General features: G+C 33.8%; 1 long non-coding RNA gene across 1 annotated transcript; it reads right to left on the bottom strand.

Annotated features, from left to right (window-relative positions):
- Positions 1-4,976: 4,976 nt before the first annotated feature.
- On the bottom strand, positions 4,977-5,647 carry LOC130657386 (uncharacterized). Its single transcript, XR_008985129.1, has 2 exons — positions 5,478-5,647; positions 4,977-5,397 (listed from the first exon to the last, which is right to left on the bottom strand). It is a non-coding gene; the product is annotated as an uncharacterized LOC130657386 (long non-coding RNA).
- Positions 5,648-10,391: the final 4,744 nt, after the last annotated feature.

Below are 10,391 nucleotides of genomic sequence, written 5' to 3'. Positions count from 1 at the left end.
TTCACGGGTTCGTCCGTCCTTTATATTGACCTGTCGCATCAAAGTGAATAAAAACATATTGCATTTGATATTCGTGTTTCCGTAACATCATTTTTTAACTTACCGGGGGGTCCACGCAGAGACAGAAAGACAGAATACGGGTATTATAATACAGATAGTGTAAGTATTGTCTCAGCAAAAGATGAGAAGTTCTTTTCACTTTCGCAAATGATCATTTCAATGATTTTTTGAGAGCATTAACTTTCGAGTAAAGACATGTATTGATTATTGTATGTTCAAGGGAGGTCTTAAAATTGTGTATACAGTTACCTTAAAATACCATTAACGATGAAAGTTCTACATGACATTGAATCGCTTTAAAGAACAATCTGGATGAAGGTGATATAAAAATAGAAAAAAGAAATCTTACAAATGAATATCTAGAATAAACAAAAGTTTGGAAGAATAATTTTAATATATTTTGTGGTATGAAACTTTTGCGATTAGATTAGATAAACTTTTTGTGCGGCCTAATTTTTCGCAATTTAGGCTAAGTATCGCAAAATGTCAAGAGTTCTTTCACGCAAGTTCCTTCCTTATTCGCTAACTTTAAAAAGTTCTTTTTCACAGAAAAAGCAATGCAGGGTTACAAAAATAATGCCTGTGTTGTAACCCCTACTTTTGCAAGAATATTTTCTAACAACAAACTGCTTAAAAATGACTTTCTTCTTTTCAATTTATTTTTAACATTCGTATGTTTACATAACTCCACAGAAACTCCTTAAGCTTTTCCGTGATTGGTAAAATATTGAAATCTTTAAACCACGTGTAAACATATGGGCGTTCACCTTTAATTTCAATAGCAACAACCAGAAGTTATTTGACGTTACATTGTAGAAAAATAGCCACAGACTTTGCAATCACTAGCCGTCGCTTGTTGTATACATTCCGGTCCTTTAAATTATCCTCTTCCGCTGCGCTATTGTGACACCATTTTGTACAGAGTTATACAAAATACAGGTACAATTAATACAAAGACATAGCGCTTTAGAGTGGTTCGTGCGCAGTCTTAAAATCACAGACAAGCGAGTACTGATAATATATCCTATGTTAACAATCGCCGAGATCCATAATAGCTTTGCAGGCTTTTTTACGTCGATGTTGACATGTTTTTCAAGTTCGTCATAAAAATAAAAGCTTCACGTTATCCACACAAATCTCTGACAAAACGAACTCAGGTAAATAATAGTTTGGGAAGGGGGGCATTTTTAAACATCTATTTAGCTCCATTCTATGATGACTTCTGGTGAACAGTTTCGCTTTTTTGGTCACTTGCGACAGAAACGCCAGAAATGCAAAAGTACACCCAAGTTATTAGACTGCACCCATGAGAGTATCGAATGCTGTACGCTTTATTACAGAGTAAATATATGCATTTGTTTGATGACGAAATAATTGGATTGTATAATTATTAGGTTAAAAAAAGCTGTATAATAAAATTGATCCTTTTTATTGAGAAGTACACTTTAATGGTTCTGTCAAGAATTTATAGCTACCCTCAGTGTCCATAAAATCAGCATTCGCCCAATCTTTAAGTCTGGGATTTTTTAAATGATTCAAAATTCATTAGCGAAAACGTGTGAATACCTTTTTGCAGTTTTTGCTGATAATGACAAAACGTACTGATTGTGTGAAAATAGCTAGGAAAGTTTCTGATACATGGCTTACTATTTTAATTTTATTCCAGGCTTAACTTAGTTCTTATGTAATTGCATATAGTCACGTACAAGGTGCAGGTAGAAATGGTAGTTTGGTGGTTTGGATCTAAGTGTGATTACAAGTTCACATCACATTTACACTTGAAGATCCTGACGTTGACAACGAATGTCATAAACGGTTATGTTTCTCTTTCAACTACAGAATAAACCTAATTCTATTCGTGCCAAGTTGTTGCTGCGCTACGAACAGAAAGAATATAAGCAAAGGGTTATTATTTTTAAAAAAACTACTGCGTAGACATACAAAGACAGGTACGCGCTTTTTCGAAGATAATTTTTTCAAAGAAACTGAGTACTTAGATCTTTGGAATTTTTTATAAACTTCCACTAATGGAACTTATTTTCGCAAAATAATTGAAAGACTTTCTTGTATACTCGAGAATATCGCACTTTTAAACGATCTTGAGTTTTGCTGTAAATTGCAGTTGCTCGTTACGGCTTGTTAAACAAGCACAAATGTAAACTAAAAAAAAGAATGACACTCGCAGGCTAAAAACCAGTGTGATTCATAAAATTATTAAGCTACCTAGACTAGAAAGTTACTGGACAAAAATAACACCCCAGCACAATCTAACCAAAATGAAAGAATCATTTTATTTGACCACGCATTTATCTAGAAGTCTTTTAAAACTCCAGTGTCAAATAATAATTTCTGTATACAATATATGATAAGTATTTAAAACTTTTAATGTGTTTTCTAAGTTCTTGTAGTTATACAGGGCGCCTAAATAAAAATATTTTCCATGGAGTTTATAACGGTGGTTTTGAAACTAACACACTTTCGGATTAGTGTTTTATAAATTGTTAAAAAAAATATTGATTTAATTGAACTACATATCAAAATGTAATTACGTAAAATTTATTGGAAAAACTAAAAAAAAACAAATCATGCTCCAATTATTTGACGCAAAAGAATTATCCTTTTTAATCCTAATAAGATATTTTTTTAAACTACATAAACACTTTTTTATTCAACTTGCCAGTATCAAAATGAACTATCCAACTTTTAATCACTTTGGACCCGTTTTTTTAATTCGTAGAGTTATACCAAATTGTTTGCATTCCAACTTGTGATCGTCATTTGTGATTGACTGTTTTAAAATTTAGATTTTAAATGCCAACATGTTTAGGACAAGCAAATAAAGCCCGCTCTTTTTACACCGTAATCAGTGTCGCGGAAGGATTCCGCGCTAAAGATGTGCGGAATATGTACGATGGGTGAAAACTTGATGCCTGGGTATGAACGAAATGAAGTGAAAATTTGAATTTTTGCACGGTGTAGTGACTTACCTCATCTATTTTAATCTTACCCTTTACATCACTGTCTCAAAAAGCACAAAATGATATATTAATTAAAAATCGCAATATTAACAGATTTTTGTAAATATTAACCCCCGTACACATTGTGGCCCGTTCCTTTGATAAGTGCAACATAATATTCCAGCCAAAGCAGCATGTTTGATGGACGATCACATGTATTGGTTGCCATTATGAAGGTTTCTATTTTCAGAAATTAGTAACATACAGTTGAAGGAAACTAGTACTTCAGACAGTGGGATGAGTCTTTCTTGCGTCAGATGTAGTTACCTTTCACTTGTGTGCACACCTTTGAACGTTTAAGGTGTATTGATAGGATTGCATCTGTTCTGCGCAGGATGCAACAACAGTCTCTGAAACCTGTGATGCTTTTACACCAGATAAAATTTCTCTTTCATCTTTTTTCGCAAAATTGCTATGACGGGATAACGATAGTTTGTAATCTGTATTTTTACTTTATTTACCCTATCCAAGATGGCGCAAAAGTGTGAATTCTATTCGCAGATAAAAAATACAAAAATTCCTAAAAAATGTCACATGTTAATTCAATAAATAGTTAGAAAAAGGTGCAAAGAAAAGTGGTATTGAATATTTCTCTAGCGAATAATCTTGTGTTAACGTTTGTTTATTTTCCCGCTTCTGTTTGTTTTTTTTCTCTCCTCGCGCAAAAAAATGAGCAGTACTTTCGAAAAGGAAGGAAGCTAAAAATGACATGTCATGTTGACTTAGACGTTAATGTAAACAAAAAGCAGCAAGAAAAAACACGAATAAATATTTCAGAAGAATTTAACTGTTATCATATGAAGGGATTATAATCTATACGTCAAAACGTTGTTACTTGTGACAGCCTGCCAAAATTATCAACATATTATAAAACACAGATAACAACATTTTTGCGCTTTTTATAAGCACTAATGAGTTAGCTTAAATGTATTCTACCCATCACTTCCAAGTGTTGTGAATTACTCCAGTAAACTGAGCTTCAAAATTTCACAGCATTTTGAAGCCTTTAGAAAGTTCTTGAACATTTTCTTGGAACTTTTTACTACTAAAAGTCTGGAATACTATAATTTTATTTTAAATTTTTGACAAGCTTTGCAGTGGACGCAATCATGCGAATAATGATTAGAAAAATCTTTAAAAACTGCTCCATCCAATAAACTATGCTAGTATTTCGTTGAAAAGCACTTTTAAAGATATAAAATAGGAGGTCAAGCCTAAAAATGTCGGAATGTTCTAGAAGGATTCTGGATAATATCTCTAGATAAACAACACCATAGTTCTTAGATTTTTATGAGGAAGCGGAGTTTCTCATCTGATACTTACGGAGCCAATGTACTCACATAAACTACATAAAATAACCTAATAGTATTTTTTTTCCTAGACACCGCGGTACATGGGGCAAGGGGTCGAGGGTCACTCTGCTTAAGAAGTAACAATATGTGGTTTAAATTCGGGCTTAGATCACAATTTACAATTCACCCATCACTTGTCTAATTAATATGAAATTGTTTTTTCTCTGTTTTTTTTTTATGCATCTGTATTTTTACACATCTTTACATCTACCTTTCAGTAACGCATTAAAATAATGCTCAGTTTCCGGTAACTAAATAAATAGCGACTAGTGGTTTGAAAGTGGTTCAAAAAATTTCGCAATGAGGCACGTAACTGTATCGGAGACTAAATCTATGGGGAAATATTGCTATTTTGTAAATTGCATCTTTGAATGAGTAGGAATAAAAACACTTCTAGATCTTTCAAGAGGTTACATCACTGTTTTTGTTTCTGTTCCGTATTGGTAAGTTTGTCTGACGTAGCAAATAAACACATGACAGTGGCGATAAAAATATGAATGTGCAATATTTAACACTAGAATATTGTCAAGATTATTTAACAATGCCATTCATTGATCAGAAGTCTTCATATCTGATACCATTTTCTGTGGCTACATCTAACTAAAGCGACTGACTTCAAACTATACACCTCGCCTCGAAGATAAGCTTGATCACGTGGTTTAAGTGGTGTGATGCTGTGGTTTTTCAACGATTCTTTTTCGAAATCTTCTGTTTTAACCCGAATCTAGACTGGACGATATTTGCAACCATTTCTGTGACGAAAAGTAGAAACCAATTCAACTTTTCCTCATGACGAAAATCGCGACCAATCAAATTCGAGTATTGATAACGATTGACGTAAAAATCGTCCCGTGAAGATTCGCCTTTACGACACCCTTAATATTAGTTGTGGTAACTTCGTACCACAAAAACTGTCGTCAGTATAAGCTGGTGAACAAGGAGCCCGTATAATAGTATCGTTGTCATAACTTTTGGCATAAAAAGAAAAAAAAACGCCGTTAGCTGTTTTTAAACCCTCAAATATTTATAAATAATTTCTTTTTCTCACCGTCCTCGAAAATCAGTTCAACAGTCGAAAGTGCAACACAAAGTGTTAGCAACAATCTATTGATTTTGGATGTAACGATCTTGTAATCAATAGGACGGATTAATTAAAATGAAAACAACAAGTCATTCGGCTTAATGTTATTTAAAAGAACTTGCCAATATCCAATGTAGTCGTGCAGTTGTGTTATTGACAATGTCAACTCAGAAGAGTGAACAAGTCTTCGGCACGTGATAGGATGTATTGTTTTTAAAAATATTGACGTCACTAAGGAAAACTGTTTAAAAATCAGGGGGTTGTCATTGAGTTGTGGACAGATATAAAAGGGATGTAAAAATAATTAAAAAAGGAAATCAAAGATATCAACTACAGAACTAATAAGAAACTAAAAAAAAATTGGGTTGATAATATGTACAAGATGAAGAATGTTGGACAACAATATTTATTTTTAATTCTTTTAAATCACACCTGGATGCATGCGGATACTTTTGTTATTCGAAATAACGAACACCAGTACACTACCTCTAAAACAATTACAACTAAACTCTTTAATTTCTTGAAGAGTACAAATGACATCATAAATCTGCCATCGTACGAAAGAACAGAAGTTATGAAGGAACACGCAGAAGAAGGAGCTGTAGATAACTCAGCACCATCATCTGCCCTACCTTCCTTAGACACACTGGTAAGGAAGGAAATTACGAGTACGTTATGTAAAGGCTGCGCATATAGTAAACAAGACGCGAGTTATACACCGACCTTAAGGATGACTACAAGTCTCAAAGCGGGAGTAAAACGTGAGCGTGAGGAAAGTTCATATGATGGCTATAATTTTGAACTGTGCAACGACACTTCTGAGGAGTGCTTTGAGTTACAAAGCCTGTTTGATGAAGTCATTGATGCGTACAGTGGCATTATAACTGACGCTCGTGACGATTCTCCCAACTCACAATTGAGATGGATATAAACTCATTACATCATAAATAGTAATTTATTTATTGACTGCTTGTAAAAATATGTCCATATGTATATTTAATATACCATATTTTCTTTTGAAGCTTAAATATTAAAAAAGAGGTTTTGCTTTGACACCAAGTTCGCAGAAAATACAGAGCACCACTGCATATACGGGTTAGAAAAAAAAAGCTTGTTGTACAATGCTTTCACTTGTGCGATTGCGAAATATATAGGATGGACCAAATTATCTTACGCAGGCTCACGGATGGATTTATTACTTTATTATTTTTTAATTATTTATTTATCTTATTTTGTGCACTGGAAAACATTTTTTATTGTACCCTGCACATTTCATTAGATTTCAAACAAATATAATAACTTTCTCAATGGGCACTAAGAAAAAAGGAATACTCCTAGAGGGCACCAAAAGAAAGCTAGCCAAGCTGATTAAACCTACAAGAAAGAAAACGCTGAAAAAATAATTGTATAGTTTTTATTCTGCTGTTGTTTTTTATATCTTAAACCTCTACAATTTGGAAACTATTTCGTAGCGTGCTTTAACTCAAATCATCAGTCCTATCACTTTTTATATTCGTGGAAAAATTCAAAATGTCTCGGAAACGAAATGATTTCCAATTAAGCGATAAATAATAATTAACACGGAGTCGGGTTATTATCCAAAGCATGGTGACGTATTTAAAATGTGACAACATCTAAATGAGAGACCGTCCAAGTGTCACGATTATCTACATCCCCGTCTCAAGGATCTCTTTACTCGTAAATTAATCAAAAAGACAAAAAGTCCTGGGATCAAGGTTTACGTAACTATATTTTGCGTTTATGATGTTAGTTAATTAGGTACGCGAGAATATTACATTTGTAACTGTCCAGTAAATATTTGTGTAGGGCTTCTTTTGCAACGTCCATGTTTTTGTTCTATCTTCGTTACACTGGTTACCGTTCTATATTTAGTTCATTACCTTTGTAGGCGTGGTTTTGTACTCAATGTCGGTGGAGACAAGAACGTCAACAATGTTAAGACTTCCCGTACATGCGAAAATGTCATGGAAGTTTTTAACAGCCGGAACCAACAAAGTTTTATCCTAAACTTATCACGGTATTATCCTACAAACATCAAAATCGATCCAAACCAATTTTTTTTTTCTGGACATCTTTCACACGACAAAAATAATAAATGTCCTGGTAATTAGGTTGATCAGCTTCGCGGCTTTATTTCATTAATAGATTACACAGACAAGATCCATCAAAAGGGTGGTGAATTTGTAGTGTATTGTCATTTACATTTTTCAGGGGGGAATATGATTTAAACTACAAGTTCGTGATTTTGTAGCCTGTCACGGAAAAAAGTTCCTTTGTATCAACCGACAATAACGAGTAAACATATTTTCACCGTTAATTTGATGACGTAATTACATGACATGCTCTTCTCGAAAAGGACTATGGTAAAAAAAATTTCAGACTTTATATGACTTAACGTTGTCACTAGTTCACCCTTTGGTGTATGTTATGGTACAGCCTAGTCCCAAAGGGATTCTTTCTATATGACTGTAAGATCGTAATGACATTGGTTTTTTTTATCTTAAGACAAACTTTAGCAGGATGCGTTATGTTGTACATTTTTCTAAAACACTAACTTTGTTTTTCATTGCTCCGGGCCTGATTTCTGCATTTTGTTGGTCAGACGCATGAGAGTTGTAATAATAGTTTATTGTGTTTAATTTTAAGAAGTAAGATAAGTGGATTTTTCTGAAAAGACTTTTTTAGCTCTATTTAGTCAAGGCATATTTGTTTTTGCGCAATGAACTAACCATAGTTAGCAAATAAAAACACATTTTCTCAGTTTTTAAAGACAAATATGAGTTTCGTGTACAAATAATTTTTTTGCTTCATTTTGCCAAAAGATGCTACAGATGGATTTCACATTTTCGGCTTTAATTATTTTCTTTTCAAAATAACTGTAACAATAGCCATCGGTGAATTTACTATAGATGTCTCAATGAGTTTTGAGGGGAATACTTCAAAATTTTAAAAGTAAAGCATATTTTTTTACAGTAAATCCTCGATTAAGCAGGGCTTACTTAATACTATTTTTTTTTTAGTGATATTTTATTCAAAATGATACCATGTTGCTATGATTGGTAACCAATCCCCAAAATGTCCCAGAAGTAGCGTTTGCAGTGGAAAAAATATAGATTTGTGTTACTATTGCACCTTGACACATATCTCTTATAGACGCAGATATAAAATGAGCGGAATTACCCTGTGAACAAGGTTAATGGTAACAAATAAAATTAGAAATTTTTTGGTACACGCGCAGGTAAAAACCAAAACGATTTTTTAAAAAATCCAGAATATATTTGCTTTATTTTGTAGCTAGTATTACAACAAGAAGCACGGTAAATTTGAATTTGTTAGACGGAATACCCTACCCTAAGTGAGTTTGGCCAGCGCTCAAAATAGTGAAATGCGCAGAAAATGCATTAAAAATTTATACTAAATTAACGAGTTTTTAAGCGGCTAGAGAACTCTATAAAATGTACGCACTAAAATTCCTGAGTTTTAAGGTTACCAGAGTTCACGATCGTAAGTAAATCTTTCCCTTCCTGCTTACACGGATTTAACGTTTTTTATAGAACCCAGTTGATAACAACTTTGAGGCAGATGTTTTGCCGAATAAGTTATAAGAACAATTACAGTACACTCCCGATAACTCGAACCCCCAATAACTAGATTTTCCAGTAACTCGAACTATTTTTGAATTCCCGTTGAACCTTCACTAATACTTTCTCGCAAAAATCACTCGATAACTCGAACCCCCAATAACTCGAACATTCGTTAAGTCGAACCATTTTTCCTGTCACCTGGACAGAAATTCCCCCGATAAACTCGAACTTCAGAGAAAAAATGAAAACAATCTTAGTAAAAAGTAACTACTTTTCTTTCAATAATATAAGTTGTTCTTCCAAAATTGACAAAAACTTTTTCTCCTGTAAATTGTAAAATGCACGGAACTAGTAAACCCTCGCCATCGCCAAGGTTTATTCTTTTTCCAGTTACTTTAGTTGTGCAACTCGCTGGAGAATGACTTCGTAAGAAATAAAATATGGTCTTTCCGAAACGCCCTGACTTTCCTTTTTTTTAAATGTCCAACTGTAGTTCCATTACTAATTTTTAAACGAACTGCGTACTTATCAACAGGATTTTCCGGCTCGCATTGGTTTCCAAGTATTCACCCAACTCTGGTGTCCATATCTCTTTATACATGGATCAGGCAGTTATACGCTCTTTGAAAGCTTATTATAAGTCTTTAGTATTGCAAAGGCTCGCTGAGCTATTGATAAAGGAAAAGGTCTTTCCGTCTTTTCGATTTTAGACGCCATGAAAATGCTCCATCTTGCATGGCATAAAGTGAAAACCTCCACCGTCGTTAATTGTTTGAAAAGCAGGAATTTCGAAAAATCAGCAGGCATCTGCCCAGTCTGATGACGATGACCCTTTTAAATACCTTTAAAATCAGATTAAAAAACTTGGTGATTTTTACCCTCCAGATACAACAGTTGAAGATATCATTTCTGCAGACCAAAACGTGAGAAGTACAGAACCTTTACTATCAGATGAAGAGTTCATAGAAGAGGTGATGAATGCAGGGAATGGAGATGATGGTGATGAGGATGATGATGATAAGGATGTTCTGTTGGACCCAGTTTGCCCAAAAGTTAGTGATATTCAGGAGGCATTGCAAGTGCTACATGACTACATGCCCTTCACTCTATGCGGTGAAGATATTCAACAAAAGCTCAATGCAATCTCAATTTTAATTGACAGAGACGTTACCGCTACAATGAAACAGAGCTACATTAGAACTTTTTTTCAGTGATGTATAACTATGACTGCATACTTTTCTTGTTAGAACATAAAAGAAAAAAACTTTTAATAACT

This window comes from Hydractinia symbiolongicarpus, chromosome 9, assembly GCF_029227915.1.
Source record: "Hydractinia symbiolongicarpus strain clone_291-10 chromosome 9, HSymV2.1, whole genome shotgun sequence".
Lineage (NCBI taxonomy): Eukaryota > Metazoa > Cnidaria > Hydrozoa > Anthoathecata > Hydractiniidae > Hydractinia > Hydractinia symbiolongicarpus.
This window is presented reverse-complemented; position numbering and strand designations above follow the sequence as displayed.